Below are 12,991 nucleotides of genomic sequence, written 5' to 3' on the forward strand. Positions count from 1 at the left end.
CTGTTGGATCATTAATTTTCTTAGCCACAACCAGTCGCTCAGATATAACCTATGCGGTAAATCAGGTGAGCAGATTCTTTAATCACTGGAGTGATGAACATTGGCAGGCAGTGAAACGAATTTTTAGATATTTGAACCTCACTGTTCACTATAAAATCGTTTACAATATGACGTCGCAAATTGAGGCTATAGGTTACACTGATGCCGATTACGCTGGATGTTTGGACACAAGAAAATCGACCAGTGGTTATGTTTTTATTCTTGGCAATGCTCCAATCACTTGGAAAAGCCAGAAGCAGAATGTGGTAGCTCAATCAACCACCGAAGCAGAGTATTTGGCTTTGTCTCTTGGAGTTAGAGAAGCTTTATGGCTGAAACATTTTCTAAAAGAACTTGGCATTAACGTCTCGACTATAAAACTTCATGTTGATAACCAATCAGCTATTAAACTTACACAAGCTCAGCAACTTCATAGTAGAACGAAACATATAGACATTAAGGTACATTTTGTTCGAGATGAGTGCGAAAAGAAAAATATATCGGTCAGTTATGTGAACTCAAGTAACCAATTGGCAGATCTATTTACAAAAGCTCTTTCTAAAACTGTTTTTAACAATTTACTGGAAAAGTTGAATTTATCAATGTGAATTATGATTAGCTTAGAAACAGTCGGTATTAGTTGTATTTTTAATGCTTTGTTTATGTTTATTTTGATTAGGTGTAAGTTGTTTTTTTTTTTAAATCACTCTGATGTTGTTAAATCTTAAATAAGTGGGAGTGTTAAATAGACCGGACTATAATATTTAAGATTTGGCCTATTTTTAAACCGAAAACGTTTACGTTGCATCTCGCTGCTTCCTGGTAATGTTTTTGTTCGGTATCTTTATTTTCTTGCATGTTAGTTCTTTTAAGTCGGTCCAACTGTAAACTTGCCGCTAATAAATATTTTCTTTTACTGATCATCGGGTTTTTATTGAACAATAGATAGTAGATTATCTGATGAAGGCAAAAATCAGATAATCTTGGAGTAATTTTCAGACCGTTGCAACTCCTAGATCAAGAACAGCATAATGATGGTTGATTTTTATTAACTTTTTGGAAAAGTCTAAGGTGATAAACTAAAGTTGATTTCAGTTATTTAACGTGTGAAACTCATAAAGATTTTATATCTACGATTATTGTTAAATCAGTTACCAAAATCCAATTGTTATTGGATGCAACTTATTTCCTACAACAACGTATAAAGATTTTTAGTATTGTACCTAGCACTGCACAATATTTATGTATGCCACAAAAAATGGACAAATTCAAAAAAAGCAACTATTGCTGTTGGAAAATAAATAAGAGCATTAGAGTTATTTCGAAATATAAAAAAATACATGGTTTCATGCTCAAAGGCTTCTAAACAAATAAATCTGACTTTGCATGGTTAATATGTGCAGATCAAGATCTTATATCAAACCTTACCTTCAAGGCTGCCTGAAAAAATTGTATCTCTTGCTGATGCAAAAGTTAAAAGCTGAGAAAAAAGGACTAATTCAAGAAAACTAACTAAATGTTTGGGTCCGGTAAAGTTAAAGGGACGTCTAAAAACCGATTTTTTTTTGAAAATTTTTACATAGAATGTTGAGTGTGGTCAAAATATTGATAAAAAAGTGAGGATGATTGGAAAAAATACAAAATTTTGGAAATTATGAAGGTTTTTCTACATACGTTAAATACGTAACTATTGCCGGCTTGCACAAGGTTTTTTAGCTCTTGATTTTGCTATAATTGAAAAATATATATATTGGCGCAATTTTGGAACTTTTTGGGTCCTAAAAGTGTAAATTTATAGGATTCTTTATCACTTTGTACCCCTATAATTACATATTTTGTAATTTACACACACGAAATATAAAACAATAACCTTATTGACGAAAATGGGAGTGGTTTCACTACGTCCCCAGTAGTATTTTTTGGTTTTGCCTGAAACACTTTTTAGTTGGATGGGTTGGCTGTGGACTCCATTTTAGATAATAAAGGCATAATCAGGTGTTAAAAAATAGGTATTATTTATTTAAATTATTTGATATTTTATGTAATTTTTTTATATAAAAATAAACATTTTGAAAAAAAAACATAATTTAAGATATTTAATTATAAATAAGTAAATAATAACGATGAGGTTTAATGTACATTAACTTATAGTCAAAACAATAAATATATTTAAATTCATTATAGGCATTAGGAATAGGAATAAGGCATAGGAATTATAGGCACAAATACGCGGGCTGCTGCCCCGCGTGTTTGTGCCTATAATTCCCATTTTCTAACTATTATCCCATTCCCTAAGTAGGGCTCAAACGACTACCCAACCCACTATTTAGCGCCAACCCAAGGTTCCAATCCCTTTTTGCAATGCCAACTCCACATGTGCGCCAACCACACAGTCCCATGTGCGCACACGGGGCTGCCGCCCCATGTGCGCCCGCCTTGTATGCGCACACGGGGCTACCGCCCCGTGTGCATATTTTATGATTATATAAATAAACAAATACTTACCTATAATGAGACAGGACAGAAAATTACGATAATCGTACTAGTACAGTAGCCACTCCCAATAAATATGTGACATTTTGACAGTTTTTTTTATTTATGAATAAATCCGTATTTGCATATTTGATATTCCTGATTTGCGTGTGGAAATTTGTGTTTATCACCTAAAGAAGTGATGTAAATCCTTCTAAGTTGCAGAATTTTGTTACTTAATGCTTTAAATTTAAATTAATAACATATATAATGGTCAACGTGATGCCTAGTCGCAAATAGAGTGTAGTTAAGCCGGGTGTAATTGTAAATCATACGTAAGTAGAAAATCCTTTATAATTTTTAAAATTTTGCATTTTTTACTTCATCTTCACTTTTTTATCAATAAAATATTCAAACTCAACATTCTATGTAAAAATTTTCAAAAAAAAATCGTTTTTTAGACGTCCCTCTAACTTTAACGGACCCAAATGTTTAAACAGTTAATTAAGTAAATTTTATAAGTAGGTATTTGTGTTGAGTAATATTCATGTATATTATAATATTATTATTAATATTATAAATCACTTAAAATGTATGCTTAGTAGAAAGAGGAAAATAGGCCATTTTCCACTGTACTACTTCAAAAACAATTGAACCGTAAGAGTCTAAAAATCAAATAGTACATGGGAAGTCCCATTTAAAAAAAAAAACTAGTTATAGCAATATAGTAACACACTGTCACACAGAAATAAAGGTCCTTCAAAAGAAGCAGAATTACAGACTTACTATACTGTAAAAAAAAGTATATGAAAAATGTTTTAAAGAAGTCACATACTTAATTTATAGATATTTTCTTTAGATTTACAGATGTGCCATCTTTTTAATATTCTTTTTAAATTGTCTTTTGTCCTTCTTTAATTTTTGAAAATATTGGTTTTTTCTTTTACACCACCAAGGAATTCCCTTTTTTGGTAACTGATTTAACAATAATCGTAGATATAAAATCTTTATGAGTTTCACACGTTAAATAACTGAGATCAACTTTAGTTTTTAAAACATTTTGAGCAAGTAGATATATTTGAGGGAGAAAGGCAAATTCATCTAAAAATGATTCTAGTGCTCTTACAGCATGTTCCACAACAACAGTTGTATTTATGGAAGGATAGGTAAGATTTTTTCTTATTTGCCCATTCTCTATTCGAAACATAAATATTATGCAAATCAAAACTATCAGAAATCAATTCTGATTTACATAAAATGCAATCAAGATTTTTTAAAATCCCTTTAATAATAAACCCGGTTACATAACTAACCGAAAAAACATAATATTTCCAGTAACAACATCTACTGAAATATTAGAGGAGATCCGTTCAATATTTTGTTGTTGAGGGTTTACCAATACTGGATCACTGTCTTTCTTACTTATCTCCTCCTCCTCTACATGCAAAAAGCTTTTTAACTGCGAAAGCACGATGTTGTCATCTTCTTCACAATTGGTCTTTGATGATTTGTGGTTTACTAGACCATTTATTATTTGGGTTTTGAGGCTAGCAACAAACTGTATGCATGTGGGATTGTCACTACACCCACAACCAGATCGGATTCCTCCAAACAAATTTTCAAGGGGATCTTGGTTCAGGGACCTTATTTTTTAATTCATCCCATGTCTCCCTAATACTATTTATTTATTTATTTATTTATTTACACCACTCCACAGAATAAATTCCAATTAATGAGTGGGAAAATTACAACAATAAATTACAAAACATAGGTATCTTAAGAAAATTAAAAAGAATACAATATTATCAATAATTACAAGCAAATGGTATTAAAAGAAATATAGACAAAGTAAATTAAAAGTAAAACATCTAGGAAAAGTGTACTCTTTTAATTCCGACAAACTGCAATTAAAGATGTCACACTGATCCAGAACAGAGTCATGTATGTTACATGCTCTGCGCAGAGGAGAAAATTACAAATGTTGGTTCTAGGTCTTGATAGGTAAAAAGTTGATGTATTCCTTGCTGATATGCGAGGCACATGAAAATTTAGTTGCTGCAATAGATCTGGTGAATCAATAATATTATTTACCAACTTAAATAAAAATTGCAAATCAGCGGATTTTCGCCGATCCTCCAGCAAAGCAAACGAAAATCTTTCCAATAAACGCTGATGTGGGAAACCAATTTCTCGGTACACTCCGTCACTCTTGTACCAAAGATATTTGAGAAATTTTCGGTTGAATATTTTCAAGTTCATGAATATGATTTGTATAATATGGTGACCAAACTTGGGATGCATATTCCAATATTGATCTGACATAAGAAAAGTACAGGATTTTTAGACTAAGAACATTTATTAAAATTTTGCGAGTTCCTGATGATATATCCCAACATTCTATAACTGCGCTTGACAATATCTAAAAAATGCGGTTGAAAAGACAAAGAGCTGTCAAAAGATCACCCCTAAATCTCTAAATTCAGTTGATCTAGGCAGAATAACATCATCTATGGTATAGTTGTAAGTAATGAAGTTTTTCTTTAAGCCAAATGAGACAACATTACATATTCATTACTATTAATAGATAGAAGCCATCCTATTTTTGATGGTGGTTTTGTCAGTATTATTTTCTTTAGTTTTTTTTTGTTTAATCTTTTTATATCTCCAATTTTTCACACTCTCAAATGCCTTTTGCCAATAAGTCAAGTGCGGAGCATTATCTTCCTGTATCTATCACCGTAATTCCTTACCATCAGGAGAGGCCAACAGAACTACCATTGAAACTATCGAAAAGAGTGTCCACTTCTTTCACAAAACTGGCTGTAGCTATTGCTCTTGATTCCAGAGTACCTGAAAATTAAATTTAAGTTAGCTGTATAATAATATTATTTTACTTATAAAATATTACCTCCATTTATCAAGCAATATAAAAAAGCAGCATCAGTGTGACTCATTGTTTGAGCAGCTATACTCACTTTCATTGAGTACTGCATGATGGGCTACAAATGACTATCCTTTAATTTATGTAAACTTCGGAACACATGGATTTTTCTTATCAATATCATATGCGAAGCGGATATCTCCAAACCTTGCTTCCAACTGCTCCTTAGTATCACCTATTAATGAATTAATAAGAACATTATGTTTTCTAGAAAGGGAATATGTGCATTTCAGGAGGTGAGGTGGATCATACATTGCATAGATTTTCTCTCCTTCATAAAAAAATAAGGTTTTTCTATGAAAACTCCTAATTCCTTGTAGCATTTTACATTATGGACTCCCATGTCACAAATGGTAGCTACAACATCAACTTTGGCAATATTTTTAGCTGCACTCAGAACTTCAAATATATATTTTTTTAACATATCTGATTTTGCAGCCATTGTTGTTAAAGTAGAATGCAACGGTTGCTTCCACTTTTTGGAAGGTAAAAGTCCTACCAACATAAATACTAACGCCTTATTAGCTGGTAAATCACTATGTCCATCTTGGGTGTGGGCAAATCCAATTATTTGGTCATGTCCAGCATCATATTTAATATTTTCCTTTACGTCTATTTCGTCAAAAATTAAAGTACAACATCTCTCCAAACCAGGAGGAAGATATTGTCAATGTGCTTAAAAATGTGTTTATTAATACCAGCTTCAAAAGGGACTTTTCTTAATAATGTTAAGAGCGTTCTCTTGCTAGAAGAGCTACAAAACAACGTAATAACTTGTAGCATTTAGGACTTCTTTTAAATGTTGAGAGTGCAAGGACTTTTTCATCTAATGTGTAACGCCTTCCTTTTGATTTTTTTTAAAAACATCTTATCTGAGAAATCATAAAATCTGCTGTTACAGAAGGCATATCCTTAAATAAATTTCTAACTACTGTCGAATCAGCAAGATTTGATAATGATCTTATATCATGTCCTCTTTTCTTGCAGATCTTTTTGATTTTTCTTAGGTGATTTTCTTTTTGATAAATTATTTTCACCAATCTAAGTTTTCTAGGTGTTGAATTTTTTAAACTTAATGAGTCTATTTCCTAAAAATTCTTTTTTTTTGCAAGGAGTTCCAGGAGTTAACTTGGCTACTGGCTTTGTTGCAGGTGTTTCAGGTCTTTCAGATTGACGAATAAGACTTGAGGTGGAAGGTTGAAGGTGGGTTATTTCTTGCCTGGAACTTGTTTCCTCTCCTTCTGCACAAAAAAGGAAATTTTATATTAGTTAAAATATTGCCACAATAGAGGAATAATTCATATAATGAAGAGCAATTACAAGCAATAAATATTAATCCCAACATACATTTTTTGTTTTTTCATTTATTTTAAAAATTTATATTACATCATTTTATTAACTTTTTTTAAGGGTCAAAATTCACTTTTTTTTATTGCGACAATCAAAAAAAAGTAAACTTTCAAAGGTTGGAACATCCATTAAATTCATTACTTTAAAGGAATTTGGTGCCAAGGAAGAACTTGCCTCAGATGAAGAAAGTACTAATGTTCTTGAAGAAGTTTTGAAGAGAGGGAGCGAAACGGATCTGAGAGTTAGTTGCTGAAACATTTTGCTACAGATGAAGGAATTGATGAAAAATTAGGATTGCATCAGTTAAGGCATAAATTTGTTTTACAAGGTGGAAAGAGAGAATGTTCAGAGTTCTTCACCTATTGTTATATAGGAGCGTCTGCGACTATATTATGGCACGCGAGCCCGGGCCCGAAAAATCGTGTTTTTTTGGAAATAAAAATTCATATCTTTGGCTGTATGGTTAGCGAAACGATGAAATTTGGCATAGGGCCTCTCAATACATTGAGAATGATGGATCCGTAAACGATTTTTTTTTCCGGTACCACCAAACGGAGCGGTACTGTCTCAAAAGTCAAAAATTCGTAAAAAAATGGGGTCAAATTCCTTTCAGACGCGAGAACTCAAATAAAAAGCCTTTAAAAGACTTACAATTTTTAGGACATAAGGGTCGGTGGGGCCTTAAGAACTGTTATACTTTTTGGGCCAGATCGGTATACAGGGTGAGTTGTTATAAGCGAACCAAAAGTGACTAAAAAAAAAAATTGAAACTTCTCCAGAGGCTAAAAAAAAATTTTTATAAAAAAAGTGTTTCGGCGAAAAGACTTCGTTTTATAAGAGATTTAACATACTTGGAGCTTTTTTTTGTAAAAAATTTATTTTACGAGTTCTGGCATTTTCAGTTTTTTGGAATTTTCCGCCAAACGATACTTATTTTGGGAAAATTTTTTTTTCAAAAAATAACTTATCTTTTTACTTTTATATGCCATATAACCGAAATTTTTGGGAACCAGTACAGGGTGAGCAATAATGAACTTTACCCATGAAGGTCCGACTTGAAAATCACTTTTTATTTAATAACTTTCAGTGGTAGCACCTGGACCATTTATATTCTCAGGGATTAAATACTTTAATAACCCCATTATTTGTTGTAAAATTACAATCGTCCAACTTTAATAGGTTCTGAGCAATTTGAATTTTCGCGTTTAATTCATTTGTCACGTTCCCTGTACATGGTGAAAAGATCAAACAACATCTAACGGATCCGAAATTTTGTTTTACAATTACATACTAAAATTTCAGGGTTCCAGCGATAGTACAAGTACCCGAAAAATGCGATTTATGAAAAAGTCCATTTTTTTTGCGTTTTGCAGGTAAATTGGAGGTGTCAACCTAAACTCTGATGAATTGGCTGGTGGGAACAATACTTTGACGCATGGTGGATACACATTTTTTGCTCGTGACAGGTGGCCGGGACTTGGTTGGGTTTTATTGTAAAATTATGAATGAAAATGAACCGGAAACGATCAGGGAAAGGAAGCACCGAATCAGAAAATGAATGGGCTTTCCGAATCTGTGCATATCAATTGGGATAATTGTGTATTGCGGCCAGGGAAAATTCGGCAAACATTTTGACGTCTTCGAAAAATGCCGTTTTTTTGAAATGTCAGTGTCTTTATACCGGGGTGAGACGAAATGAAATTTGCCCGATTATTTTATTAAAATTATTCGAATATATACACGGGTCAGTCGTAATGATCTATTTAATTTAAAATAAAAAATTTCGATATTAGGTGAGTTTTTACTATTTAGTTTATTATTAATAAATGTTAACAATTCTTAAACATTGCTTTTGGGTTATAAATAAAAATTTTTTGAAATTATTGATTTTTAACGTTAGTCGAGTATCATAACTTTTTTGGTATTGGTGCGATTTGGTTGAAATTTGGTACCTAGTACCTATTTCGGATAAGATTAATAAATTTTCTTACAGATATTTGACATGACTATGTTTTAAGGTCACCTGACTACCTTAACTTTCTTCCTATTTGTCCGATTTGATTAAAATTTTGTATTTGGGGTTTATTTAGGATGCAATTATGAATTTTTTACAGATATTTGACATTTGACTTCCAGGTCACGTGACTATTGTAACTTTTTTGCTATTGGTCTGATTGGGTTCAAATTTGGTATTTGGGCTTTATTTAGGATGCAATTATTAATTTTTGACAGATATTTGACATTTGACTTCCGGGTCACGTGACTATTGTAACTTTTTTGCTATGAGTCCGATTGGGTTCAAATTTGGTATTTATGCTTTATTTAGGATACAATTAATAAATTTTAATAGATAATTGACAAATTATATTTTAAAGTCACGTGACTTTCATATTTCTTTTGCTATTGATCCGATTGGGTTGAAATTTAGTATTTGGGCTTTATTTAGGATGCAAGTAATAAATTATGACAGAAATTTGACATATTGAATTTTAAAGTCACGTGACTTCCATAACTTTTTTGCTATTAATCCGATTGGGTTCAAATTTGGAATTTGGGGTTTATTTAGGATGCAACTATTGATTTCTTACAAAATTTTAAAATATTAAGTTCTAGGGTCACGTGACTATCAAAATTTCCTATTTGATTAAAATTTGCTATTAGATGATATGTATATATTTGTAGATAATATTTTGTATTACCCTATTCCTTTTATCTTAATTAGTTAAATTATTTCTTAAATTTGCCATTCAAAAAAAAAATTAAAAATCATCTGTTCGAATACATAGGCTTTAAAGGGAACTTATCTTCTTTCATAATATTGTAGCATTATTATAGATTTTGAAAAATTTTGTCATTAAGCTTTTTCATTAATTTTTGAATGGTCTTTAGCCAGAAAAAATAAATTTTGATTTTGGAGCATGTTTTGAAAAAATTTTCATTTTGGGCCGGATTTTGTTCGAAAATCGAAAAATGCAAAGAAATAGGTTTTCTGTTCATTTTAGAGTCAAATCGATAATAACCTTTTTGAAAGGTATCCTGAAGTAGTACAAGATAGAAAAATAAAAAGTTGAAATTTTTCCATAGGGCTCTTGATAATTCGATATTTATGATTAATAGTTTTTTACAATTTTCTCCGAATCTGTGATAGCTATAATCAATTAGTTTTAACATTCAAATACCTCGTAACATCCCTAGAACTTTTGTTTAAGAGAAAAAGTTGTCAGAGTTATAGTTTATTTAGAAAAAAATAAAAACCATTTTTTCGCAATTTTTCATGGCTATACCCCTTTCGATTTTGGAGCAAAAAAAATTTTTTTTTTCTTGGGTTTTTTTTTCTGGAAATTGCCAACTTAGGACTTACATTATAATTTGTCGGTCATCATTTTAAGAAAAATAAATTATACCGTGTGAAAAAACCAGTTTCCTTTTGTTTTTCCCACATTTTTACTAATATCTCGACTTCTAAAGCTTCGATTCAATTCGTTGATGGTTTCTTTTATTTCTCATTCTCCTCCTGTCAATTCTTTTGATATTTTATTACTATTACTTTTCAAAATAAAAAGAAAAATTAAAACAAATCGACGTAAAATCCCGTTTGTTCTATTTCAATAAATAGACCCTTATGGGAACTTCTCTCTAATTTTGGTATTTATGGTTTATTTAGGATACAACTAATAAATTATGACAGATAACTGACATTTGAGTTTCAGCTAAGGTCACGTGACTACCGTAACTTTTTTTGCTATTGGTCCGATTCTGTTGGAATTTGGTACTCAGCCTTAATTTAGAATACAATTAATATATTTTGACAGATATTTGAAATATAAGACAGTATATCGACACACAACGCGACTATATAACAAATTATGGTTCTTTGAAGCATGATACCCCAACCCACTGGTCATCTCTTTCCTTGGCATATAAACGTTGGTACACCTGATAATTTTTGTTTTGTTTTAAGAAATCCTCTAAGGCCCATCACTGACAGGACTTAGAGGTTCCAAACTGGTCCCCACGGACCACAAAGTATAGGAGCGAAGCGACTATACTTGTTCAAATGTAATGAACATTCAACTTTGTAATGAGGCAGCTATAAAAACTACAGAGCAATCAAACTGCAGCCTATGGTATAATCTTCGATATGCCATAATCACAGCATCAAAGTTGTATGATGCCGTACATTGTAAAAAGTGTGACGGAGTTTTCGTCAATCAAATTTTAGGTGTTTCAAAGATTAAACCTAATTCTGCAATGCTAAAAGGAAAAACTTGGAAAAAGAAGTTGTAAAATGTTTAAAAAAAGAACTTAAAACTAATTTTAAACATATTGGATTGCAATTAAACCCAAAATATTCAATTTTTGGTGCTTCTCCTGATGCACTCTGCAATGAATATTGTATTGAAGTCAAGTGTCCAAATTCAGAAAAATCTCTTTCAACATATTTAACGAAGGACAAAAAAATTTCTGCTAAGTACAATGCCCAAGTGCAATTGCAAATGTTTTTATTCAATAAATTTTTTTTTTATTTTTGTATTGCAGATCCAGATTTTGAAAATAATTCTAAATTTCAATATGTATGGGTAGAATATGATAGCGAACACTTACAATTTTTATTAACAACTGCAGAACATTTTTGGAGGGATACACATCTCGTGAGAGTCTTTATGATAGTGCAACAAAATAAAAAAACAATGTAAGATTGATATAATAATAGAATTTACCTTTTTAATTGTTGAATTTTCTGAGGTGGACGTTACAACAATGAAATTAAAATAATTCTTAATATATTTAAAATATGTATTTTTGGTATTTTCTAAACATATTATTATACAAGCACTTACTAATATCTGAGTTTCATTCAATTCAGCATCACTTTTCCCTTAATTCTAATACAAAAATAACCAACTCAAAAAATTATATTTTGATAATGGTACACAGTTCTATAGAATGTTTAGAAACATAATATGTACCTATAACTTTAATTTATGATATTCACTTTTCCTAACCCTGTATATGATTTTGAAGAACCTGTCATTCACAAAACAAAAAGTTGCATTATATTAATTTTTCATGAAAAAGTAAGTAATAAACAAACATTTAAATAATGAGTATTTTATTGTTTTCCTGAAATAATCCCTGACTGTAAATTTATAAGTCCACATACTGTTTTAATGATTTGATCTGTATGTGGTAGTAATTTAATATCAATGCAAGCATGTGGAGCCAGAAATGAAAATTCCCTTATTCTTCGAATAACTCTCTCCACATGTATTCTTAAACTAGCTATACGTTTAGTCTCAAAAACCTCATCTTTTGAAGATTTAACAGTTCCTGAAACACTAGGGGGTCTAACTAAAATACAATTTTTGGAAACAAGTAAATGTTCAATATGTTTAAATCCTCGATCTGCCATTATGGCCACATTTTCTGGTAATATATTTAAAAAGCCACTGTGTTCTACAATCACTGCATCAGATGCCCTTCCACCAAAGCCAGTAGAAATGAAATTTATTATACCATCAGGGGTACAAGCAATAAGGTATTTCAGAGTATTGCACTTTTTATAATCTGACCATGTTAATGACTGTTTGATAGCATCAGATGGCTTTTCAATTTCTATTTCGAGACAATCAATAATACAGAACACATTACTATATCGAGCTCGGAAGGCTAGTGGTAAATTTGCTTTGATTTGATTCACTGAAGGTGATATTATACATTTTCGTAAAATTTTGCTAATAACAGGCAAGGATTTAGAAAACATTCGTGAGGCATGAACTTCAGTTGTACCAAAGTCATCCCCTAAAATTGAAAATGAATGCCCAGTTCTTATTTTCTTTAATGTTAAAAATATATATCTACTTTCTAACCCACTATATTTTTCAAGTAACTGAATTACATAATATGCAAATTCTGGTAATCCCAAATAAAGACGTGGTCTGCTTTGTAATTTTTGCATGGTACATTTTAAAAATAATCCCTGAATGTCTACCTTTTGTTCACTTTCTAGTTCTTTTCTTTCACTGGATGACAACTGATATTCTTCAGAAAAGTCACTTACACTATATGAACTTCCTCCTTCACTACTCTTATACACACTTGAATGCTCAGAAACACCTGAACATACACTAGCGCTACTAGTACATGGCACTGGTTTAGTTGGTGTAGTTGCGACATCATATGTAGATT

This window comes from Anthonomus grandis, chromosome 24 (genome assembly GCF_022605725.1).
Source record: "Anthonomus grandis grandis chromosome 24, icAntGran1.3, whole genome shotgun sequence".
Lineage (NCBI taxonomy): Eukaryota > Metazoa > Arthropoda > Insecta > Coleoptera > Curculionidae > Anthonomus > Anthonomus grandis.